We start from the raw sequence: 27,259 nt of genomic DNA, 5'->3' as shown, positions 1-27,259 counted from the left end.
GGGATAGGGCAGGAGGTGGGGCAAGGGTCTTTGGGTTTGTGCGATTAGACAGTTGGCAACCCCACTGGGCAGGCAAGTGGAAGCCCTGGCCGGGCCGGAAGAGCGCACCCAGCAACGCAGGCAGTGCAGGCGCAGCACCGCCCAAATGTCAAGCAGACAGCATCAGTGCGGGCATGGCTTGTGCGTGCGGGGGGGCCCATTGACTGTTCTGCCCTGGGGCCCGGAATTGCTGTCAGCGGGCCTGCTAGGTACAATTCTGGCCACCACATGAATCATCATCAATCATTCATCCCTTTATATTGCTCAAATTTACACTAAAAGCAGCCTTCTAATGAAGTGAGAGACAGTTTCATTTGTATGGACATTCAATTAAAGAAGTATTCAAACTGTGGTGAATGCATGTTGATTCAGTGATAAGGTGGGAAATGAAGCTTGTGTGATTTGAACTTTTTAATTTAACAGAAATCTAAAGAGGAAACCCTTGTCACCTCCCCATCAGTTGCTTTTCTCCCAGAGAATCTGTCTACCAGTTCCTCAGGCCTCGTTTGTCCTGTGAGACCAGATACTGTTCAAAAAGCTGCTGGACAAAGACCAGCAACAAGGACCAACCCCCCTCCCACCTCCCTGAGACAACTCCAGTATTATGGATTTGCCAAGCATGCAGTCAGGGTAGTTCTGCAATTCCCTATTTTAACTCAGAACAAAAATAGTTACTCAATGGCTCAGACAGAAGCGACCGCTCTGCCAAAGAAAGGAAAAGAAAAAGTAATTTAAATGAGGAGAGATGATGGGAAAGGGATGGGGAAAAAAACAGTCAGAGATCAGCAGAGTCAAATGAAAAGTCCCTGCATACAGCCTTGAAAACAAGCTAGAGTCTGATGGATATACGCAGCGCAGAAAGGGGAGTGAACAGAGGGAGCTCCTGAATGGGGAATAACTTGTCCTCAGTTTGTGAAAGCTGGGGCAGTGAATGAGGATAATCCACAGTCTGGGATGCAGAATCAGAATTAGGTCACCTTTCTACACTGAGTGGTCTCCGTGATTCTGGGAGTAGCTCTCTCCCCTCTGAATGGGAACTAAATCAGTGCCTTAGAGCACAGGCACTGTGCTGCTGTAGGTGGTGACTTTCACATGGCACATAAAGCTGAGACTTCACCTGACCACTTGACCTTATTAAAAAACCCACATTACTTTTCACAAAGAATAAGGACACGATGCCAGAACCCTAGACAAATTCCACCTCCGGCAAATTATAATATTTTCATTTCTATAACACCGGTCTCCATCCAGGGATCCCAAAGTTCAGTGAATAAAGACTCATAAGACTCCTTTGACACAAGGAGAATTACTGTCCCCGTTTTTTAGATAAGGAAACATGAGCACAAAGAGGTTGATTTGCCTTAAGTCACACCAGGAACTGAATTTAAGTCTCCTGACTGCCAGGTTTACACTTTAACCTCTACATAATGCTTCCTCTCTTTTGCCTACCAGAGGTGAAAGTAAGCCGGTACGATCCGATCCGGTGTACCAGCAAGAGCCAGTATGCCGTGCCGGACCGGCTTCCCCAGGCTGGCGATTTAAAGGGCCCGGAGCTCCCTGCAGCAGCCGGAGCCCCTGGCCCTTTAAATCGCCACCGGAGCCTGGCTGCCAGAGCCCTGGGGTAGCGGCGGCAGGGCTCCGGTGGTGATTCAAAGGGCCTGGGGCTCCGCTGTGGTAGCAGCAGCCGGAGGCCCGGGCCCTTTAAATCACCCCTGAGCCCCGGGGCTCCCAGCCACCTCTGCAGCTGGTAGCTCCGGGGGTGATTTAAAGGCCGCGGGGCTCCCAGACGCAGCCGGAGCCCCTGGGCCTTTAAATCTTGATTTAAAGGGCCCGGGTATTTAAAGCCCCCCCCCCCTCTTCCGGTTGAGCCCCCGCCTCTTCCGGTTTAGGCCCCGCCCCCTGCTCAGGACTCCGGCGTACCTGTAAGTTCATCCCTGCTGCCTACCTGAAATTATACTTGCAATTCCAAGTAGAGCGTGTTTTTCACTTCCAGCCCTAAACTGCAGTATGATGGTATGACCTGTTAAATTGTCCATGTGTTGCATCCCAGAAGTATCTGCATTTCAGTGCGGGGGGAGATAGAGATCCCTGTTTAGTTTGTAAAATTTCTTTGGGATCCTTTGAGCTAAACAGTGCTATTCAACTCAGGGATTCTCAGGACAAATCTTTTGGTGGCCTCAGAGTGTGGCCATCAACTCTTGTTGGTGGACGCTCTTACAATACTTAATAAGCTTTAGGAAAAACAAAAATGTGCATATAAACACGTCCAAATCATTCTAATTTATTTATTGCTAGCTAGTAAGTCGGTTATTAAAAGTGATATTACCAAACATACAAGTATCACTTTTCACAGCAGATTTACTCACCCCTGGCAAGCCTGGAGACAAATTAAGCCCTGGATTGGGGGGGGGAGAAGAAGGGGAAGGCAGCGTGGGCCGGGACGGAGGCAAAGGGAGGCAGCAGGGGGCTGGAGCCCAAAGCCCTGTGGCCAGAGCCCGAAGCCCTGCAGCTGGGGAACAGGGCCTGGACCATGAAGCTGCACGGCCAGAGCCTGGAGCCTGCCACCGCCGGAGCTGGAGCCCAACCCCCAACCGCCCCAGGGCTGGAGCCCAAGCCTGGGTCTCAACACTCCTGGGAAGGTGGGGAACTCACCAACTGCCTGCTCCTCCAGCGTGGTGTCTCCAGAGGGGGGGCAGGGCCCTCCCTGCTGGTGGCCCCAGCAACCAACACCAAGGCAGTGCATCCAGAAGCAACAGGGAAGGGGGGGGGGCACACTACTTTGCCCCTCACCCTCCATCACAGCCCATGAGGTTGTGGCTACAAGAAAAGCCCCTGGTGGTCGCATGCAGCCACGGTGGCAGCATTTGAGAAATGCTGGTCTACGTCATGCTCTCATTTAAGTTAATGGAAGTTTCCCCAGAAACAAAGTGGAAGTTATCAACAGTTTTTAACATGATTTCAAAACTTACCGCATTTATTTTGCATATAGCTTCCCTAGGTAAGCATCAAGTTACAAGAATTTTACATTTACTTCACAGCCTAGCATGAGATGTCATGTATAGTTCCATCAAATTGAAATTTCATTTGTTTTGAAGTCTCTCTCTCACACACACACACACAAATGTAAAAGAGGAAAATGCAATATTCAAATTGATGGTGTCCCTTGAATGTTTTCCTATCTTAAGTTAGACAATTTAACCATAACCTATGACAAAGTTAAATTAGGAAATTCAGCAGTACCCATAAGAAAAGTGATGACTCAAAGACAAACATTTACAATTCAAGCAGAAACCACTGTATTCAGTATGACAAATCCTATGCTCATAGGTGTATCAGACAATCCTGCTTCCGCCAGAAGCCAAATACCCAGTGCTCTAGAGGAAGGACAAAAGTAATCCGTAAGCAATCCTCAATTACCTAACTCATTACACCAAACAGGTAAAAACTACCTTCTTAACTATACATACTAAAGAAAACTGAAAACACTTCAACGAACTTAACGTCTCAGGAGTTTGGTAATGGGACACTCAGCCTTTTATTTCTTGAACACCATTTTAAAACCAGCCTAGCATAAAGCAGATCAGAAAATGGGGGGGGACGACCCATAAACAACTAGGGACATTTTCATTTCCATTGTTTGTTTATTTTGTCACCAATTTCTGACCAGCTCTTCAAGTGACTGAAAGTGGGTTACCATTTGCTATACGTACATAGACACAAATGTTGCTATTACCTCATGAAGGTTTGTTTAAGAATCCATTTAAGCATATTGAGGCACAAGAAACATTTGAAAAAATAAATGGAAATTAAATCCAACTAGACTTTCAAAACCTGTTTTATTAGATATAAAAATTACAAAGAACTCAATGCTTTTAAAACTAGGTGTTAATTTTAAAGCAAAACACTCAAATGTCTGAATGTGCTCAATGACAACCAAAGATTGATATTTTCTTTCACACACGACTTTCAGATGGAGATGGAAGCCAAAAACAAGTTGCAGGAGATCTGAAAGAATTACTCTACTAAAAACAATGGCAATATTACAGAAACCAGTAGAGTAAAATTGGTATGTTGAAAAGAGAAAAACTCCCTGTACTACATCAGCACAAGATAGTAAATGCAAAGGAAGCTATTTGAAGTAAAAACTTAATTTTTATACAACCAATAATGGTACCATATTTTAGAGAGAGAGAGAGAGTGGAGATCCCAGTTTGATTCTAGTTTTTATATATATATATATATATATAAACTAGAATTGGTATTGGTTATATATATAAACTAGAATCAAACTGGGATCTCCACTCTAAAAATAGATTTATGCAACCCTACTTACTAGAGAGCATGATAGTAAAAGCTGTATTGCAACCTTCTAATCTCCAAGCACAAAAGATAAAGATATATTTCCACACAGATATTTGCATGTATTGTGGACACTAGATAGTGATGACACACTACAGTTGTCATGGTTAAAAGTTAATCATGATGGATCATGATGAATACAAATCAACATGTTTAATGATCCAGACCAAATACAGAATTACTAAAGATTTACAGATATAACCTTTACAGTAGCAAATGTTATAGTTAAGGGAGCAAATCAACTTTCATCTTAATTTTTGTTTGCTCATATGTTTGGAGGGGGGTGGTGTTGTGTTTTTTGTTTAAGAAAACCCCCTCTCCTTGTGTTTTGGTGTTTCCATGCTTAATCTCAGCCCAGAGGGAAATATTTTTGAAAATATGAGAAATCTGTTCTCTTTCAGTGAGGTGAGCAGAAAACAAAATGATATATCATTTATTATTAAATACAATATATACCCAAACTTTTTTAAAAAAAGGCATTTTTACTCACAGCTATAAACACCTGTAGAAAACTTTATAACTCCAGTCTCTGCATGTGGTTTGTGCCATGAGGAATGGACATTTAGGCTCTGATCTAGCAACTGTTACTACTGAACCCCTCCAGAGTCCCACTGACTTCAACAGGGCTCCTCGTAGTATGGGTAACATCTAACCTCACACTATCCAATGCAAGTTCCAGGTCTTAGGTTCTGATCCTCCTAGCTTTATGCAGAAGCTTGCTCCGTGACCAGGAGCGGCGCCAGGGTTTCTGGCGCCCTAGGCGGGGGTCCTGCCGCGCTGCCGGTCGTCGTCGGCAATTCTGCAGCGGCGGGGGTCCTTCCGCGATCCCGGTCTTCGGGGCACTTCGGCGGCGGGTCCCGGAGCGAGTGAAGGACCCGCCACAGAATTGCCGCCGAAGTCCCGGAGCGCGGAAGGACCCCCCGCCGCCGAATTGCCACCAAGGGCGGCAAAATGCCGCCCCCCCAAATCCTGGCGCGCGGTCGCCTAAATGCAAGCGCCGGCCCTGTCCGTGACCAGCCCCACTGCAAACAATGGAACTATTTCCCATTTTACCTTTTCATTATCACTCTGTGTGGGCTTCTGGGTCTTGAAGTAGGCCTGATCTACCATAGTACAAACTGAAAGAACTTCTGCAATTATCTTTGATACAAGCACAATGAGGCTGGAGAGGATTCAGTAAAAGCCACATTAAAGAAAACAGTGCATGGAAATCTTTTTGAGTCCAGAATAACTTCACTGTTTCAGGCTGGTAAATCCAGAATAAAAGAACAGCACTGCTCTGGGAGGAACTACTGCAAAATGCTAGGCATGAAATTCACTGATACAAACGGATGTTTGTTTCTGCACCACAACCCATGACAAGCCACAGCCCCAGTTCCTGTTAAGAGCTCAGATACACTCATAAAAGACTCCCACTATGAGCTATGTTACAAGTACAAAAGAGTAGCAGTATCAATACCAAGACATCTCACATGCTACAGAAAATAGAGTATATGGCCCTTCCCAGATATTTCTATTTCATGCGCCACTCAAGTTGTATACATTTGCATAGATATTTTCATATGCTAAAAGATGTAGCAGTGTTGTGTCACACCAACATGTCTTGCAAATCAGTTGACTTCTCTGTGATGAAAGGAAAGAGCCTACACAAATACATTAACATTGTTCACAAGGTCAGTGCTGGAGACTCAAATGATTTTTATAGTGCGTCTTGCAATATGTGGCAGTTTTCTTACAGGACAAGCTCCTGGAGTGATTATTTAAAGATGAAATTTTTACTTTAAAAAAAGCTAAGTTTCAAGTTCTCAGAGCAGTGGAGAAAACCTTGAATGGGGTCAAGTGTTCCCTAAAGGCTCAAAAAATCAGAAGGTAAATAAGTACCAACATTATTTTTTTCTAAAATCTCATGGATTTTAAGACAATCTCATGATTTTGGGGTCTTGGCTCATGATTTTTTCAACACAGTAATTCAACTCTCTCTTCTCCCAGGTCACTGCTTTGTAAAAAGTTTCCCTCATTATAAAAAAACATATAAATAACCAATACTAAATTACTGTTGCCTAATTTTCTGCCCTGAAATCTGCAAGGCTATATTTTCACAGTGCAGGGACTTTGCAGTAGCTACTCATCTATACAAGACTATGGGAGCACAATGAAATACCCCTGGCACCTTGGAAAAACATGACTTCAAAAATGTAATCTGGTTCCAAAAATTTAGTTTTACATACAGGGGGACTGGCATGATCTCAAGCTAGAAGGACGTACCAGAGCAATATGTTAGATGCACAAAGGAACCGGTCCAAGATATCCAGATGTTAGAGTTATTTTTTAAGAATGTCACTGGAAAGAGAACATAGGTTAACGCCTGAATGAGTTTCTATCCAAATATTGTGTCAATATTACTATTTCCTTAATTGTCTAATTGTTCTGCTGTTCTAAGCTCATTTGGTTGGGGTTAGACATTAGTTAATAACCAGTTTATAAAATGGTTTGGCCAGCCTGTGTGGATGGAGACCAAACTAGGTTAATCCCATACTCAAAAACAGTATTTAGGGCTAGTCTGAGAAACCAGTTTGGCTGCAACCACATTTGAACTCTGTCTGAACATGGTTTGTAAACGCTCCTCGCAAGTGAAAACAAGGCCAGTGTAAATCAATCCACAAATGTGTTTTAAATCTACCAAGAGCTTTGCAACACTAGCATGAGGAAACACAGGATTTCCCCAACCATCCTTTTCAGTACAGTAGAACCTCAGAGTTACTATCACCAGAGTTACGAACTGACCAGTCAACCACATACCTCATTTGGAAACGGAAGTACACAATCAAGCAGCAGCAGGGAAACACACACACACACAAAAAGGCAAATACAGTACAGTACTGTGTTAAATATAAACTACTAAAAAATAAAGGGAAAACAGCATTTTACTTCTACATAATAAAGTTTCAAATCTATATTAAAGTCAATGTTCAGTTGTAAACTTTTGAAAGAACAACCATAATATTTTGTTCAGAGTTACGAACAATTTCCATTCCTGAGGTGTTCGTAACTCTGAGGTTCTACTGTACATTATCTGTGAATTCCAGTATAAGTCAATTTACATACCACCATGGAAACTGTCTCACTGGTCATCGTCATACCAGAATCATCCAGCTAATCCCCTCAGCCAGTTCTGTTGGAGGTATCTACCCATACTGCCATGGGGTGTTCTAAAAACCTGAGTGAGTTCTGAATACATAAATAATTTAACAGTGTGTAAGCTCTCTGGGGAATGGACCTTTTGTCTGTCCAGCACTATGCACGTCTGTGGGACTATAAATAAAAATATTCCATTGAATCTCATTTTGATTTTTCAGATAATTGCATTGTTTTCCACTTCCCTTAGAAGTTGAAGTGGTGTTTGCACCAAAGTAAAGTTAAAAATATATATATATATATATTTTAAATCACAATCTCAGAGTAACTCCTAAATTTAATTACTTTCCAAAATGTAGAAATCTCAAATGCATGCAGGCAAAGAACATTGAAAAAGTGAATGTTACATCCAAACAATGCATTTCATTAACCTGCATCACAATATGAACCAACACGTTTGTCACTGCAGTGGGACAAAGATGGGGGGGTTTTTGTTTGTATTATCCTTAGGGGTTGGTTTGGGGTTTTTTTTTTTTTTTTTTTTTTTTGCAGCTGTTACTGTGAAAATGCTAAGCAGAGCGCAGTCTAAAAATAAAAAATAAAAATGACTAAATCTGAAACAGGATGCTCATCAGGAACTTGTAAAAAAAGTACAGATCATTTTAAAAAGGCTACACTGAAATATGTTTTACATTTAGTTTCCTGCTGTACAGGCAGAGTTAAATACACAAATCCTTTTATCTGTGAAAAGAACTGGAATTTTGCTGACAATTCTGTTGATGATACTTGAGCCAGAATACAATCCAATTCACTTTCACTTGCTCAGAGTAGTATTTCTGCAGTGCCAACAGACATAAAACCTTACTTTCGTCACTAAAACATGCAGGTGTGGCTCTGCATACAAAACCTGAGTAAAAAAGGTGTCATTTTACATAGTCACTTCTCACAACAAAGCCACATTTATGCTTCTAGGCTATTCCAAAGAGAACCAGTTCTGCCCTTTCATACATATGCACGACTCCTGTTGACTTCAGTGAGACTGAGGCCATGTCGACAACTAGCGAGCTTACAGCAGCACAGCTGTACCGATGCGCCGCTGTAAGATAGAGGGGCTACACAAGCAATGTCAGAAGGAGAGAGCTCTCCCGTCGACATAATAAAGCCACTGCCATGAGCGGCAGTAGCTATTTCACAGTGGCGCTTCTGTCTGTGTAACTTATGTCACTCAGGGGGGTGTTTTTTTCACACTCCTGAGAGACATAAATTATACGGACAAAAGTGGTAGTGTAGACATGGCCTGACATCAGATGTATAAAAGAGCAGACTTGGGCCCCAAGAGGCCAAACTTAAACAAGTTCGTGAACATCTGAAATTACTTTTAGATCTTGCTGATTTCTGGGGAAAAACTGAATTTCTTCACATCTAGGTTCCACTTTCAGAGAGGAAGAGACAGTGCTCAGAAATAGCCTCAATTCAGTCATCAGTGGGGGTAGCTGTACCAGTGCTGATCCCAAGATGTAGAGCTAAGCATTTACATAGATTAAAGTAAAAAGTACCTGAATCAATCCATGTGATTTTCCTCTTTTAAAGCTGTTTTAAAGAAGAGCTTTCACACTGGAACAAAATTTTCAAATCTATCAAAATTAAACAAATATATGCACCTGTCACATGTTTTTCAACATTTCTCTTTGCATATTTGCTAAATATTAAAGCTGTTGGTATAAACAAAGCTTTATTGCCAAGAGATCGTTGCTCCTATCTGACCAGCAGTGAAATTTCACTCACTTTCATGGCAATAGACTGAAGCCATTATAAAATAAGGCTAAAGTGCAAAACCAAGCAGGCATTTTATTAGGCTAGAAACAAGCTTGTAAACCAAATCCCAGATCCAAACTCTCCCTCAACCTGAGGAAATTCAGGCTGGATCCGTGTTTTGCTGTTAGGACACATTTCTTATTAAACCCCATCTAACTTCAACTGCAGCAATGGATGGTGGGAGAGAGAGACACACACACACACAACTCGCCAACTATTCTCTCTGTATAAATGTTTTTCTCTTCTCACTGCCTCCAACTCAAGTTTGCTTCAGCATGAAAGTCCTCCTTTAGGGCCTGATCCTGTGAGCTGTTAGGCTCACTCTCTACAAGGTGCTGAGTGCCCTCCACTCCAATTGACTGCAGAAGGAGTTAACTATGTTTGGCGCCTTGCATGAAGCATTCAACACCTTGAAGAATCAGGACCATAAGGCCTCACCAGAGCCAACTGAAGTCAATGGAAAGGCTCTCCTTGTCTTCAGTGAGCTTTGGATCCAGCCCTCCGACTTCTGCATACCTGTATCCACTATCCAGTCTTTTGTGGTTTACTTTGCCATTGTATTGGAATTATTTTTTTCTTCATCATGTAGGTTATATGGATGGGAAACTGTATGTCTGAGTTAAAGTGAGTCATCACTAGGTGGGGTCTGATCATTCTCCAAAGTTCTTTGAAAATAAGCCTCCAGCATCACTAAAATGAATTCCATATAAAAGCAAAACTAACAATAATTTGGACACGATAAACTCCCAGCATCCAGCAAATACAGTGCAAAGGAAGACCATGAGTTGCAAAATACCATTACAATAAACCCTTGAACTGGTTTAAAAAAAAAAACAGATTAAAATCACTACCAATATAGTCATCAGTCACATGTAGTCTCCTTCCAAGTTTATCTGCCTATCTTAGGCATTTATGATAAGGCTACTCCTGATACACGACATGTACTTTAAGACCTCCCAGCTTAATCAAAGTCGCTTTTACAAAACCCTCTTTACATTACTTCTATTGCTATTAGATGCAAAGCCCTTGGCTCTGAACACCAGCCTTTTATAAAGGGAGTATTATAAACAGGAATTTATTACTTTATTAACTAAGGGTCTCAGAGAAATACAGAGTGTTTTATGGTGCATTGGATGATTCCTTCACTCTTGGTAAATTCTTGACTGTTCTGTGGTGACTCACACACCTGCAAAAGGCTGTTGATACATGTCTGTCTCATTAGCACTTTCTGCTATTCCAATGATGCCACAACGTATTGCCAAGAGACATCTGGCAGGTTTCCTGACAATACAATGTCGCTGAGGAAACGCTAACAACGTGCCTCGTTTAGTCAGCAGCCTTTCAGTTTATTTACACTTCCAATGAGTGGAAAAAAGTCTGACGTTTTGGTGTGCATGAAAGTGTTCTTGTTCTTATGTGGCTGCTGATTCAGTTTGCTATGCTGTTTGACCCTTTGTACTCTTTCACACACTTAAGCCCTGTTTCTGACCCCAACACACACACTTCTTTTGGCCTGTCATTTGTCCCAGGAGACTTTTTCTGTAAAGTCTTAAGAAACTTAGGCAAGCCATTTTAGGGGATATTTTTTCAGTAAATTTGTAACAAGTACACTGTATGGTAGATATTTCAAGCCACATCCCAGAGGGACCAGGCTTTCCACTGGCCTTCTGCACAGTAGCATGAAAAAATCCTTCCTTCACCCACCACTTTGGCTGAGGAGCAGAAGTGGAGGTACTTTAAAGCCAATTCTTCAGTCCTAGGCATGCAACAGCCCCCTGCTGTTGGTATGCTCCCACTCCACAGGAATGAATCTCCAGTGGATTCATGACGGAATAGATCCATCAAGGCAGATGTCCCTACACACCACCACCAGATGCCCTTAATTTCCAGGCACACCCTCTGCCAGTTCCTGCCCACTCTTCCTGCAGTAGAACGACACGGGTTTGGCTGGGTTATACAGCAGGGTAACAAGACTTGGTGCCTTGACGTGTTCAATATATCTAGATGCATAGGAAAAGATTCAATGTTGTCCTATTCAATTACTGACAAAGCCATGATCTGATTCCCTAGCAGAAAGTGTTATAATCTTGCAAATTAGAAAACTCTGGCTTGTACAATTCACATGCTAACTGGCAGTTATCTACATTGCTCTTGTAACAGAAAATGATACAAGGCCCTGTATTACTTTTTAGCAAAAAGGCATACATAGATTAGTGAGAATGAATACATAGCAAGGTCAACTTCAGATGCAGCTTCAGCAACTCGTTAGTAGAAGGTAGTAGTAGGTTAGTAGAAAGCTGCTTAACTATGACCAGCAAATATACCCTATAAACCTCCAGCGTATGGAAACTTCAGTGCAATATTGATTCTTCATTGCCAGGAGTATGTTCAGTCAGGTTCACAGGAACAACTAGTTCCTATCTGTTATTTAACTGTTTCATTATAATTTTGGTGGCCTTTGTTATTTTTACCCAGAATCTGCCATTTATTCATGTAAGAAAAGAAAGTGGGCTAAATGCAACAAAGTGTGTTTGATCCTCATTTCTAGTTACAGAATAATAATTACATTTATCCTGAAATGCCTTACAGCTACTCATACATACACATAGTAGTAATGAAACAGCCATCTCTTGACTCGGGGGACAGCAGCCAGTGCACGGTAGCATGAGGAGGGAAGAGTTTTTGCCATTGATCCTGAAGGAAACAGTACCTTGAATCAGGTTGCTTTTTGTTTGTTTGAAAGCACTGAAAAACCCACGCACAGTAAACTATTAGGATTCCAACATAATCCAGTGATACTGCAATCCAATTGTCATAGGCTAACTATTATGGAAGAGAATGTTTGGTTTATATTAAAACTATTGAAAACAAAGGAGATTTCTGTTTGAAGGATACCCTGCAACATAAACACACATCTTAACTCCATTACCAAGCTATGAGACAGAGCAATCCCTGTGGACAGGGCACGAACTGAGGGTTGGGAGATCCAAGTTCTAATCCTGACTTTGCCATTCATCACTGCATGAGTGTGGGCAAGTTACTTAACTTTTTATGCCTGAAATGGAGATGATACTTGCCTTGGTAATCATCTACACATGAAAAGTGTTAGAACAATTATACCAATCACACATCTGTGTGTTCATCAGGCACATTAGTATATATTCAATGTGCCTATAACATCGCCCAGAGGCCCCAATCAGTGCTCTTACAACCATATACTTAGAGCCCTACCAAATTCATGGACCATTTTGGACAATTTCATGGTCATCGGATTTTGAAAATCGTAAATTTCATTATTTCAGCTATTTAAATCTGAAAATTCACAGTGTTTTAAATTTTAGGGATCCTGACCCATAGAGGAACTGTGTGTGTGTGGGGGGGGGTTTGCAAGGTTATTGTAGGGGGGGCTTGCGGTACTGCTACCCTTACTTCTGCGCTGCTGCTGGTGGCGATGTAGCCTTCAGAGCTGGGCAGCTGGAGAATGGTGGCTGCTGGCCAGAAGCCCAGCTCTGAAGGCAGAACCGCAGTCAGCAGCAGCGCAGAAGTAAGGGTGGGAATACCATACCATGCCATCCTTACTTCTGCACTGCTGCCTGCAGAGCTGGTCCCTCAGTCAGTAGCCGCCACTCTCCGGCTGCCCAGCTCTGAAGGCAGCAGCACAGAAGTAAGGGTGGCATGGTATGGTATTACCACCCTTACTTTTGCGCTGCTGCTGGCAGGGCGCTGCCTTCAGAGTTCGGTGCCTGGACAAAAGCCGCTGCTCTCCAGCCACCCAGATCTGAAGGTAGCACAGAAGTAAAGGTGGCAATACTGTGACCCCCCTAAATTAACCTTGTGACCCCCTGAAACTCCCTTTTGGGTCAGGACCCCCAATTTGAGAAACATTGGTCGCTCCTGTGAAATCTGTATAGTATAGGGTAAAATCACACAGAAGACCAGATTTCACAGTCTGTGACCTGTTTTTCATGGCCGAGAATTTGGTAAGGCCCTACACATAATAAGAGAGTCTATATTCTGAAGAGCTTTCTGTCCAATTTAAGGCAATGCAACAAGTGGGCTTAGTAAGGCCAGGTCTACACTACAAACTTATATCAGTATAACTACGTCATTCAGGCATGTGAAAAATCCATGCCTCGGAGCGATGCAGTTATACCAACCTAACCCCTGGTGCGGACACAAGCTCTCCCATTGGCATAGCAGAATCTTCACTAACGCACTACAGAGGTGCAGCTGCAGCTTTTTATGTGTAGACCTGCCCAAAAAGATAGGAGCTAGAAGAAAGGCCACAGTAATGTGTACATAGCCACAGGTTCCTAAGTTATCTGCACGGTTTGTAGTTTTGAGTCCATTTTTTTAAAGGTGTAAACAAACAAAAATATTAATCATAACAGTAATGCCTACTTGCCACATGCATCTAACCAGTATCAGTTGGTTATTTTCTATAATTCTACTGTGATACATATGGTAACACTGCTATTATTTTCCATTTACGTTTCATATGTTCCAAAAACATAGGAAACATGCCCCTCTCCAAACGTTTTGGGAAGTACCTCTTTTGGAACTCTTCAATCAGGGCCGGCTCTAACTTTTTTGCTGCCCCAAGCAGCAAAAAAAAGCGCCGCCCCCCGAGCGCCGTGCCGCCGGAACCCCCCCCCCCGAGCGCCGCACCCCGCGCCGCCCCCCCACCGAGCGCCGCGCCGCCGGAGCCCGCCCCCCCACCCCACGGAATGCCGTGCCGCGCTGCCCCCCTGCCACCCGAAGATTGGCCGCCCCTTACCAGATGCCGCCCCAAGCATGTGCTTGTTTGCCTGGTGCCGGCCCTGTCTTCAATGACAGAAAAGTACAAGTTCCCACATGGAACTTTAACAATGAACTTCCAAACTGATCAAGAAATTAACCACAATGACCCAGTAAGCATGGGGGGAAGCTCTTTTCTTTTAGCTAAACCACCAAGAGACTGAAAATCAACTAAGAACTGCCGCAAGCACCAAGCCAGATCACAAAGACTTTCACAGCATTTTATCAATCAGAAGAGAGTTTATTTTTGTACTTTATTTACCGATAAAGGCCCTGATCCTCCAATATACTCCCCAGTGATTTCAATGGGGCTCTGCATAGGCAGAGGTTTCTGTCTATGCACAGGTCACTGCAGAATCAGGACTACAGTTTCATATTTTCATTTATACCTCAGGTATGTTAAACCACTTACATTTTAAATATCAATAAAGGAAATTTACTCCTCAAATTCAACAAAACAACTGATAACACTAAAGTCAACCCTAATAAAATTTCAATCAAAAAGCCACTCACCTAAATTGTACGGTTCAACAGCTCAACCTTTAATGTTACGTAAGAGAAAATATGCACAATATTTTGAAATATCAGTTTTAGTGTACACTGCACAGACAAGTTGAAGTTGTGCCACTTTAAAAAAAAATTGAATACTTAGGATAATACTAATAAATTGTGAAACTCACCAAGAACTTTCACTGGACTGTGACTGAAAATTAGTTTTTTTAAACAATTTAACTTTGAAGTTAAATTCCATCTGAATACAGTCCATCAGCATAAGTCATAACTTGCCCTGGCAGCTGCCTGGATCTGCAAAACATTGCATAAAGGATTCTGACATTCAATAGATGAGTGCTTGTAATGTCTGTACGTCAATTCCCCACATACTTCAAAGTCAGCGTACATCAAATTGTTCACCTGGCTACTTAAAGCTCCATTCTTCGCAAGTTGACAGTTGGAAAGAAGATAAGCAATATATCTGAAGATGAAGTTCAAAATACAGATATATTCCTAATAAAGTCCCCAATCACACAGAGACTTGCATGCATGCTTAGTTTGGACACATCAAGTCAATGAGACTATTCACTGAGCGCAAAGTGAAGCAGTACATAAGTCTTCACAGTATTGGATCTAAAATCTACAAAAATATCCAAACTTAATACAGATTTTTAACGCTTTCCTGAAGAAGAAGAAAAAAGACTCCTACAATATGGTTACTAAGCAATAAGATCAGTAAATTCAAGTATGATAAAGATTTAATATCTTCAGTATCACTTGTATGCACAGGAAAAGCTACAACGGTGCATTTTTAAAAGTATGTTGCTACATATCTTCCATTAAGAACCCTATTGAGTAGTTTTGAAATACTCAAAATGTTTCCTCTTTTTTCCTATTTCAAACAGTAAAATGTATGTATCAGTGAACACTAGATTTTGTGGTTTCATGGAGGTATTACTTACAAATTACTCTGTTTCTGAAAATGTATTAAGCTGAGGATGAAAATGCACTTCCTGATTTTAATATATTATGATCTGATTTGACTAACAGGCAAAAATACAAGCTTATCAGCTGTAATATCCTGTCAACCTACCAAATAATCATCTTGAATCTTTGCAGCTTTTATCTCTTTTAAAAAACAGAACCTTTGTTTCTTTTATTAATATTTACTGTCCACCGCTTATAATCCCTAAAAGAAATACTCAGTTTTTTAAATGAAATATACTGTAGATCAGAAGTTTAAAGAGACTTTCCTGAAGAACTTTAGTAATGACTGGGCACCTTCTCCAGGAAGGAGAGGAGGATAGTAAAGCTGGTTTAGATCAATGAGAGTCCAGTCCTCATGTGACTTCAAATGGGACTACTCATTAAGGGGCAGATTCTAATATCTTAACCCATGTTAAAAAGTGTACCACACTGAAGTCCATGGAACAATTCATGAAGTAAGGTGCAACTGAGTGATAGTACAGGTATCAAAATCTTGTTCTAAATAATAGTAGCAGTATTAAGCATTATGCGTGGAAGTAAAGGTGTGCTGAATCAGAACCATAAACTGGGATTTTCAGAAGAAGCCTCAAGGAATTGCACCTCTGAAAATCCTAACCATTGCATCTCTACTCATGTTCTCTCCCTTGGATCCACATCCCCATGTGGATAGAAAAATAACCCACCTTTGGAAAACCTTGCTCCATGTCAACCCAGAATGAAGCATCAGGTGTTACGTCTCCACAATAACCAAACCATTTTCAATACTAGTTAAGGAGAGCCAGAAAATACCCATAGCTGGTATGCAGTGCTTCTCATATACACCTTTACCCCGATATAACGCGACCCGATATAACACGAATTCGGATATAACGCGGTAAAGCAGCGCTCCAGAGGGCAGGGCTGCGCACTCTGGCGGATCAAAACAAGTTCGATATAACACGGTTTCACCTATAACACGGTAAGATTTTTTGGCTCCTGAGGACAGCATTTTATCAGGGTAGAGGTGTATAGGACCCTTCATTTTCAGTTTTAATTTTATTTATTTTTTCCCAGGGATTTATCAGTGTTTATTACCACCACAACAAACACAGGTAAAAATCAGTGCAAAAAACTTTTAATAATTTTTCTGGATCAATATTAGGATTTATTTTGGTGGACGGAAAGACGGGGAGGGGAAGTATTCAATAGATTAATGCTCTGAATTCTGTTAATCAATATGGTTTGCAGCAGAACTAAAACAGAACTCAAAACACAATGCCACCTCTGAGTTTAAGAAAACGATATCTCTCTAATCCCCAAATAAAACTTTTCATTTGAATAAACAGTTTAGACACAGAACTATTAGCCTATAAATATTTACATGTAATAATTGGGTCACACCATTTGTAGTGCATACACTCAAATTCATCCTTTTCTCCTGTTTTTTTTTTTTTTTTTTTTAACTTTTGAATACTTCCTTGAGTTCTGAAACGTATTCTGATATAGATTTTCATTTTCTTCCCATTTTAGTGTGTCAAATCTTTAAATCTTTATCTGCTAACAGCTTGAAATGTGCACATGGTGGGTGTGAGATTCATCAGTACATTCAGATGCACACGCACTTCAGAGTTTGCGTGCGTGCCTGTTTGTTCATTATGTGTATCTTCTAGACTAATACATAGCCTTACTTCAACAGGCAGCTTTGCATATACACACACAGCCTAATGTATTATCGTAATACATATATCTAGGGCCTTACCAAACGCAAAGTCCATTTGGGTCAATTTCACAGTCCTAGAATTTTAAAAATCGTAAATTTTAGCTCTTTAAATCTGAAGTTTCACGGTGTTGTAATTGTAGGGGTCCTGACCCATAAAGGAGTTGGGGGGGTGTGTCGCAAGGTTATTATAGGGGGGGTTGCGATACTGCTACCCTTACTTCTGAGCTGCTGCTGGTGGTGCTGCCTTCAGAGCTGGGCAGCTGGAGAGTGGCAGCTGCTGGCCGGGATCCCAGCTCTGAAGGCAGAGCTGCCGCCAGCAGCAGCGCAGAAGTAAGGGTGGCCTGGTATGGTATTGCCACCCTTACTTCTGTGCTGCTGCCTGCAGAGCTGGGCCTTCAATCAGCAGCCACCGCTCTTTGGCCCCCCAGCTCTGAAGGCAGTGCAGAAGTAAGGGCGGCAATACTGCAATCCCCCTAAAATAACCTTGTGACCCCCCCCCCTGCAACTCCCTTTTGGGTCAGGACCCCCCAATTTGAGAAACTGGTCTCCCCAGTGAAATCTATATAGCATAGGGTAAAAGCACACAAAAGACCAGATTTGATTGGGGGCGGGGGGAGGGAGGGTTAACAGATTTCACGGTCCGTGACGCGTTTTTCATGGTCATGAATTTGGTAGGGCCCTACATTATCTCATGCAATGTACTGTAATTTCCTAATAAAACAAGGTTTTTGCATATATTTGAATGATACAAAAGTGAAGTGAAAAACTAATAATACTTTTTGTAAAACCCAGGAATTTTTTTTTTTATTTAATCTGCAAACGCAGAGGCTTACTTCTATACCCCTGTCACTCTTTAATCAGTCTACATGCTTGTGCAGCACAGACAGCCCTTGCTATTCTGAAAAGCAAATGACAAGAAAAGAAACCTGTCTCTCCAGTATTGGTTTATTTATAATTTTATATCCCTGCCCAGTGGCAGGTACCTGAGCACCTATAATCAATAAAACAATCTTTTTAAAAATAAAATCAGAGTAAAAATACAAGCATTTACATCTAAAAGCTCCACAACAGACTTTCAACATAAAAGTTCCCTAGGTGCTTAGTGAAGTCTGACATGCATTATATAGATATACATATGTTATATACATATATGTTATATTATATAAATCCAAAACACCAAAGCGAGCAAACAACAACAACAACAAAAACACATTCCCAACTACAAAAGGGACTGGCTGGCTTTCTAAAAGAAATGTTGCAGCCAGGAGTATGCAACTGACAAAGGAATAACGGAGTGAAATTCCATGGCCTGTGTTATATAGCTCAGACCAGATGATCATAATAGTCCTATCTATTATATTATTCCTCAATCAAAGATGTAACTCAAGAAATAAATCTGTAGCCAGGCAGAGTGGGAGGCCCCAGGATTTTCTGTAATTCCCAAAGATATAGTATCTTTTTTGATGAACGTACAACTCCCAGTCACACAAACATATGTATTAAGTGGAGACACTGCTGTCTGTTTTCTATTTAGGCTAGCATCTAAACTAATTATCTCCAAATTATCACCTGCTCTTTCACTTAGCACAAGCCATGTGGGTGTCGATATGCCCATAATTCAGTCCCGAAGTATCTTTCTTGTTTTCTTTTAATCCCATTGTCGTTAGCGTCACTAGAAACTAGGGCTCTCAAGCGATTAAACAAATTAATCATGTGATTAATCATGCTATTAAACAATAATAGAATACCATTTATTTAAATATTTTTGAATGTTTTCCACATTTTCAAATATATTGATTTCAATTATAACACAGAATACAAAGTGTATAATGCTCACTATTTTTTTATTACAAATATTTGCATTGTAAAAAAGAAACAGTATTTCAATTCACTTAATACAAGTACTGTAGTGCAACTTCTTTATCATGAAAGTTGAACTTACAAATGTAGAATTATGTAAAAATAATTGCATTCAAAAATAAAACAATGTAAAACTTTAGAGTCTGCAAGTCCACTCAGTCCTACTTTCTGTGCAGCCAATCGCTCAGACAAACAAGTTTGTTTACATTTGCAGTAGACAATGCTGCCTGCCTCTTATTTACAATGTCACCTGAAAGTGAGAATAGGCGTTCACATGGCACTGTTTTAACTGGCGTTGGAAGATATTTATGTGCCAGATGCGCAAAAGATTCATATGTCCCATCATGCTTCAACCGCCAATCCAGAGGACATGCTGGTGATCGGTTCTGCTCGATGACGATCCAAAGCAGTGCATACCGACGCATGTTCATTTTCATCATCTGAGTCAGATGCCACCAGCAAAAGGTTGATTTTCTTTTTTGGTGGTTAGTTTTCATAGTTTCCACATCGGAGTGTTGCTCTTTTAAGACTTCTGAAAGGATGCTCGACAGGGAGAGTAGCAACATACGGACCCTGGACTTCAGAAAAGCAGACTTAGACTCCCTTAGGGAACTGATGGGCAGGATCCCCTGGGAGGCTAATATGAGGGGGCAAGGAGTCCAGGAGAGCTGGCTGTATTTTAAAGAAGCCTTATTGAGGGCGCAGGAACAAACCATCCTGATGTGCAGAAAGAAGAGCAAATATGGCAGGCGACCAGCTTGGCTTAACAGTGAAATCTTCGGTGAGCTTAAACTCAAAAAGGAAGTTTACAAGAAGTGGAAATTTGGACAGATGACTAGGGAGGAGTATAAAAATATTACTAGAGCAGACAGGGGTATAATCAGGAAGGCCAAAGCACAATTGGAGCTAGCAAGGGATGTAAAGGGTAACAAGAAGAGTTTCTACAGGTATGTTAGCAATAAGGAGGAGGACAGGGAAAGTATGGGCCCCTTACTGAATGCAGGAGGCAACATAGTGACAGATGATGTGGAAAAAGCTGAAGTACTCAATGCTTTTTTTGCCTCAGTCTTCACAGACTAGGTCAGCTCCCAGACTGCTGCGTTGGGCAACACAGTCCATGGGTCCAGATCTAATGCATCCAAGGGTGCTGAGGGAGTTGGCTGATGTGATTGCAGAGCCATTGGCCATTATCTCTGAAAATTCGTGGTGATCGGGGGGAGGTCCAGGACAATTGGAAAAAGGCAAATACAGTCCCCATATTTTAAAAAGGGAAGAAAGAGAACCCAAGGAACTACAGCCCAGTCAGCCTCACTTCGGTCCCTGGCAAAATCATGGAGCAGGTGCTCAAGGAATCCATTTTGAAGCACTTGGAGGAAAGGAAGTTGATCAGAAACAGTCAACATGGATTCACCAAGGGGAAGTCATGCCTGACCAACCTGACTGCCTTCTATGATGAGATAACTGGCTCTGTGGATATGGGGAAAGCGGTGGATGTGATATATCTTGACTTTAGGAAAGCTTGTGATACGGTCTCCCAAAGTATTCTTGCCAGCAAGTTAAAAAAGTATGGATTGGATGAATGGACTGTAAGGTGGACAGAAAGCTGGCTAGATTGTCGGGCTTAACAGGTAGTGATCAATGGCTCGATGTCTAATTGGCAGCCGGTATCAAGCGGAGTGCCCCAGGGGTCAGTCCTGGGGCCGGTTTTGTTCAACATCTTTATTAATGATCTGGATGATGGGATTAATTGCAACCTCAGCAAGTTCGCAGATGACACTAAACTGGGGGGAGAGGTAGATACGCTGAAAAGTAGGGATAGGATTCAGAGTGACCTAGACAAATTGGAGGATTGGGCCAAAAGAAATCTGACAAGGTTCAACAAGGACAAGTGCAGAGTCCTGCACTTAGGAAGGAAGAATCCCATGCACCGCTACAGGCTGGGGACCGACTGGCTAAGCAGCAATTCTGCAGAAAAGGACCTGATGATTACAGTGGATGAGAAGCTGGATATGAGTCAGCAGTGTGCCAAGAAGGCCAACGGCATATTGGTCTGTATTAGTAGCAGCACTGCCAGCAGATTGAGGGAAGTGATTATTCCCCTCTATTCGGCACTGGTGAGGCCACAACTGGAGTATTGCATCGTTTTGGTCCCCCCCACTACAGAAGGGATGTGGGCAAATGGGAGAGAGTCCAGCGGAGGGCAATGAAAATTATTAGGGGGCTAGGGCACATGACTTATGAGGAGAGGCTGAGGGAACTGGGGTTATTTAGTCTGAAGAAGAGAAGAGTGAGGGAGAGATTGATAGCAGCCTTTAACTACCTGAAGGGGGGTTCCAAAGAGGATGGAGCTAGGCTGTTCTCAGTGGTGGCAGATGACAGAACAAGAAGCAATGGTCTCAAGTTTCAGTGGGGGAGGTCTAGGTTGGATATTAGGAAACACTATTTCACTAGGAGGGTGGTGAAGTACTGGAATGGGTTACCTAGAGAGGTGGTGGAATCTCCATCCTTAGAGGTTTTTAAGGCCCAGCTTAACAAAGCCCTGGCTGGGATGATTTAGTTGGTGTTGGTCCTGCTTTGAGCAGGGGATTGGATAAATGACCTCCTGAGGTCTCTTCCAACCCTAATATTCTATGATTCTATGACACCTCATCCCTCTCAGATTTTGGAAGGCACTTCAGATTCTTAAACCTTGGGTCGAGTGCTGTAGCTATCTTTAGAAATCTCACATTGGTACCTTTTTTTGCGTTTTGTCAAATCTGCAGTGAAAGTGTTCTTAAATCTCATCTGAGACTGCTATAACATGAAATATATGGCAGAATTGGGGTAAAACAGAGCAGGAGGCATACAATTCTCCCCCAAGGAGTTCAAGCACAAATTTAATTAACTTTTTTTTTTTTAAATGAGCGTCATCAGCATGGAAGCATGTCCTCTGGAATGGTGCCGAAACATGAAGGGGCATACGAATGTTTAGCATATCTGGCACATAAATACCTTGCAATGCTGGCTACAAAAGTGCCATGTGAATGTCTGTTCTCACTTTCAGGTGACATTGTAAATAAGATGAAGGCAGCATTATCTCCTGCAAATGTAAACAAACTTGTTTGTCTTAGCAACTGGCTGCACAGGAAGTAGGACTGAGTGGACTGGTAGGCTCTAAAGTTTTACATTGTTTTGTTTTTGAGTGCAGTTATGTAACAAAAAAATCCTACATTTGTAAATTGCACTTTCACGACAAAGAAATTGCACTACAGTACTTGTATGAGATGAATTGAAAAATACTATTTCTTTTATCATTTTTACAGTGGAAATATTTGTAATAAGAATAATATAAAGTGAGCACTGTGCACTTTGTATTTTGTATTGTAATTGAAATCAATATATTTGAAAATGTAGAAAAACATCCAAAATATTTAATAAATGTCAATTGGTATTCTATTGTTTAACAGTGCGATTAAAACTGCTAATAATCACAAATAATTTTTTTGAGTTAATCGCGTGAGTTAACTGTGATTAATCAACGGCCCTACTAGGAACAATTTTAAAAATGCAATGGCTGTTTTACAAGAATGCCCACGGATCCTGATTTCTGTTATCAGTAGCCTCTGGCATCCTACATGACATACAGTGGTAACCATTAAAAGTCAACTTTAACTTACTATAACCAGACAGTCGCATTCTGGACATCACTATTATTTTCTATTCTGAGTACAATGGAAAATTGCAGTATCACACATGGTGATTGTTGGCCCCTGTTGACTTTAATGGCAACCATTGCAAAGTAAATAACTTCAAAACCTAAGCACTTGTGTCACCACACACACAAAGTGTAATCCATCATGGGTTTTAACAGAAGACATAATACCAATCTAATCTTTTGATTAAAGGAGATGGAAAGTGCAAATAAAAAGTTCATAAGCCAATACTCTTAAACTAGGATGCCTTAAATAAAAGGCACTTTGATTTCGGACATAATTAAAGCCTTTTAGAAAGTTTCTTTTCTCTTTCTCAGTACTTACGTTATTAAAACATAAATAAGAATATTACAATATTGTCAGTGTCTACCTATCTTCAAAAGATATTTTATTATAATAGCTGTAGGTCTTCTAAATTTGTATTTTGGTGCTGGCCTTAAGTGCATATACCCTCTTTAGAGTTGACTTCAGTATTTTGAAATACAGAACAGGGTATTAAGACTGCTAGTCTGTGTGTGTATACACAATAAGACTTTGGTTATTTCTCTTTCTAATCAATGATCTTCAAAATGCTTGCTCGTCTTCCAGCATCCCTGTTACAAGACAGGACACTTTTTTCCTGTAACGAATCATAATCACAAAACACTGTCTAAATGTTTTTAGTATTTACATCTGACTACAAAACAGCAGATTCTTCCTTACTGAGCCAAATTCAAATACTGTAGTTAGTATTTACTTTAAAACAGTTCAAAACTGCTTTCAAGTGTATTTTCCAATGGTCAGCACTCCTGTTGACCAAGTCCTGGTTTCTTCAGTAGATTCTAAATTACTTCCAAAGACCATAGAGTTGTAGAGAGACTTACTTATGAAATAAGCATTAGGCTCGATAGATTTTGGAGAGATCCCTGTCTTCAGTGTTAACGATGTGACATTACAAAATGTTGTACTTGATTTATTTCAAACAAATAAAAAGTACCAATAATAGAGTTTGATTGCCATGGTAACCTTTTGGAATGTTTTTATCCTGTTATTAAGCTAAAGTTGTCATATAAGTCTCCATAGTGTAAAACTTTCCCACTGAAATTAGAAGTGAATCACAGATATATGATTCTTTTGGCCTACCAATCATTGACCAATCTCTTTAGAAATGTTTGCAAGTTTTCTCTCTGATTTCCTAATACCCCTTTCAGTGATGTGTCAGGCCACATTATGAAGAAATATTAGAAAAAGGCATCCAAAACACTCCAGTACTGTTAAGACAACTTCCTGACTTTATGTTGTTTTGCGGTGCAAAAGACAAGGCCAGTAAGTTATGTTTTCAATCATCTGGCCTGTGTAAACAAGGAACAATCATCAACCCCTGAGTTTACCAGATCTCCTCACATTTACAAAAGCAAGGCATTTTTATTATCAGAAGCATGTAGGCTTTTTGATTGCTATAGCTTGTAAAATGTAATTAGTGGTATCTCCTTTCAAGAAGACTACTTTTAATGGAAAGTCATTTATACCTTAAATGAGTCATCATTAACTAAGGCCCTGATCCTGCAAAGATTTACACAGCTGTTTAGCTTCACACACTGCAAGCAGTTTCAATAGGACTACTCACAATACAATCAAGTTAAGCACATGTGTAAGTCTTTGCAGAAAGTAGTTTGTAGAACTACCTGCCATAGATTTCAATATCTCCATTCAGTTAACAAACACACATTGATCAGGACCAAAAGGTTCTATATCTTCAGTGTTTTATTAGAACTTCCTGACCCAAGTAAGATTTACCAGCTAAACCATAACTTCCACTCTCAGATGCTGATAATATTGTTTGTCTGCTGCTGTCCTCTTCTACAGAGAAAGGCCCATCAATCACTGATTATGGATTGAGAATTTCTACCCTTAATACTTAAACACACAGGACAACTTCTGCTCTCCAGTACACACATAAAACTCCCACTGACGTCAATGGGAGTTTTGCACGCATATTGGAACGTATGATCTGGATCACTCAGTTTTTCTGTTCTCAATCATACTTGGCCACATATTTTTGTCACAATTGATTTTACTATAATTTGCTAACATCAAGTGCATCAACTTCAGAAACAGGTTCTGGCAAGTCTTACATCATCTCTATTCAGCTTCCTTGGGTGCAGTTTGTCTGCTATTTGTCATACAGTGAGACATCTTGACTCACTAACTTCCATGTATGCCTGGGTTACTGTAAAGCTATAAGTTGTTTTAAAATATTTTACATGTTGGTCATTACCACTTTTAGAGCTTTAAACTGTATGAAATTTAAAGGGATTCTGACATAGGTCAGCTAAAAGTCTTATTTCTAGGGCCTTGATGCTACAAACACTTACACACTTGCTTAACTTTACTCCCATTGAGGGACTACTCAGCATAGTAAAATTAGGCCTGGGTGCGTTTGGAGAACCAGGGCCTAGAACTGGAAGACTTGTCTTTAACATTTGGGGAACAGGATAATGGAAGACACTAGACAAATACACACACAGCTGTCTCAAATTGAACTTGCTTTAGACAGAAGCTGACTTTCAGTCCAACTAGCAACTGGCCCTATGACCCAAAATTAACTTCTATTCCCCAGGATGAGTTTAATAGAAAATATGACAGGGGTAGGAGGGCCGGTAAAGCAGAGGAAACACACAGCTCCACACTGAACAGATCAGAGCACCGGTTAGCTCTGGCAAATGTTAAAAAAAGACCCTTTCGCCTTCCCTTTCAGCGGCTCCAGCCCGACAACCGCCTTTCCATGGGCTGGCCCAACCTAGGGATCAGTGGCCAGGAGCCGGCTTGCGGGACCAGCAGCGGGGCGTTGTGAAAGGGCAGGGTCCGGTCCGGTCCCCTCCCCGGAGCAGCTCACGCCCCAAGGCGCGCCAGGGGAGCGGAGCAGGGGCCGGTTTGCGGCACCAGCAGCGGGGCTCAGCGGGGCGCTGTGAAAGGGCAGGGTCCCCCGGGGGAGCTCACGCGCCAGGGGAGCGGGGCAGGGGCCGGCTTGCGGGACCAGCAGCGGGGCTCAGCGGGGCGCTGTGAAAGGGCAGGGTCCCCCGGGGGAGCTCACGCGCCAGGGGAGCGGAGCAGGGGCCGGTTTGCGGGACCAGCAGCAGGGCGCTGTGAAAGGGCAGGGTCCCCCGGGGGAGCTCACGCGCCAGGGGAGCGGGGCAGGGGCCGGCTTGCGGGACCAGCAGCGGGGCTCAGCGGGGCGCTGTGAAAGGGCAGGGTCCCCCGGGGGAGCTCACGCGCCAGGGGAGCGGGGCAGGGGCCGGCTTGCGGGACCAGCAGCGGGGCTCAGCGGGGCGCTGTGAAAGGGCAGGGTCCCCCGGGGGAGCTCACGCGCCAGGGGAGCGGGGCAGGGGCCGGCTGCCCCGGGCTGAGCGGAGCCAGGCGCTTGAGAGAGGAAGCGAGTGTGGCGGGCTGCTCCGGAGCCTGCCCTTCGCTCTCCTGCCCGCGCCCACGAAAGCGGCGGGGCGCTGCCGCCCGGCGAGCCCGCGTCCGCCCTGCCGGCCCGCGCGGAGCCCCGGGGCCGGGCAGCAGCGCGGCTGGGGACCCGGGAGCCCCTTCCCGCCGGCCACTCACCTGCGGCGGGTCGCGCCTCCCGTCTCGCACCGGGGAGTCTCCTGGGTGAGCCGCGGCTCCCCGGGGCGGAAAGGCGCCGCGAGCTCCCTGCCCCCTAGCGGCGCCGCCTCCAGCCAGGTGAGCGCGGCGCGGGGCGGCCCTGGGCCGGGCTGGGCGAGGGGGCTCGTTGCTCCCGGGGGCGGCCCCGGGCTGGGCGGGGGGCTCGCTGCTCCCGGGGGCGGGCCGGAGCGGGGTACGGGGGAGGCGGGCGCCCGGTGCCGTGCGAAGAGCAGCAGGCGTCCCTGGGTGGGCGAGGGGGGCGCAGGACCCCTGGGAACCTGCCCGGGGGGCTGGAGGAGAGAGAGGAACAGGTGGCGCCAGCAGGGGTGCGGGGAACGGCAAAAGCCCCAGGAGCTGGCTGGGAGCTGCTGAGAGGAGAGATTGAAGACCCTGAAGCGGCCTCTTTCGAGGCATTGCTCATGGCAACCTGGGACTCGGCAGCACCCTGGATCAGATCCCAGAGCCAGCCTGTCCAGTGCTCCCGGGCCAGCACCAGATGCTTCAGCAAGTGCAATCACAAGAGCGCCAGAAGCCTGACATTCACAAATGGCCTGCCCGCAAGGGACGTGCCGTCCCAACAGTCTGGGTTAGAAGTTGGTTTATGGGTAGAGATTTCTCTCTCTTCCAAAACAGGCACTCGCTCTGGCTGTGCCCTGCCTGTCTCTCCCCTGCCCCCCGGATTGCCTTGTTATCCATGGCAGTGGCCTAGTGTTGAAGCCTGCTACATTCTTGGTCTCAGTGATGCCGTGTTGCTAGG

The 27,259-nt window shown here is 43.0% G+C and overlaps 1 protein-coding gene across 1 annotated transcript in view; it reads right to left on the bottom strand.

Annotated features, from left to right (window-relative positions):
* Nucleotides 1-26,506, bottom strand: part of ADCY7 (adenylate cyclase 7) — a 115,207-nt gene extending 88,701 nt beyond the window's left edge. The window contains exon 1 of the mRNA XM_065416347.1: nt 26,464-26,506. The gene's annotated coding sequence lies outside the window, so the exon portion shown is untranslated. The remainder of the gene's footprint in view (nt 1-26,463) is intronic.
* Nucleotides 26,507-27,259: the final 753 nt, after the last annotated feature.

Source organism: Emys orbicularis, chromosome 14 (assembly GCF_028017835.1).
Source record: "Emys orbicularis isolate rEmyOrb1 chromosome 14, rEmyOrb1.hap1, whole genome shotgun sequence".
Lineage (NCBI taxonomy): Eukaryota > Metazoa > Chordata > Testudines > Emydidae > Emys > Emys orbicularis.
Note: the sequence above shows the minus strand (reverse complement) of the source record. Positions and strands in the feature narration are given on the sequence as shown.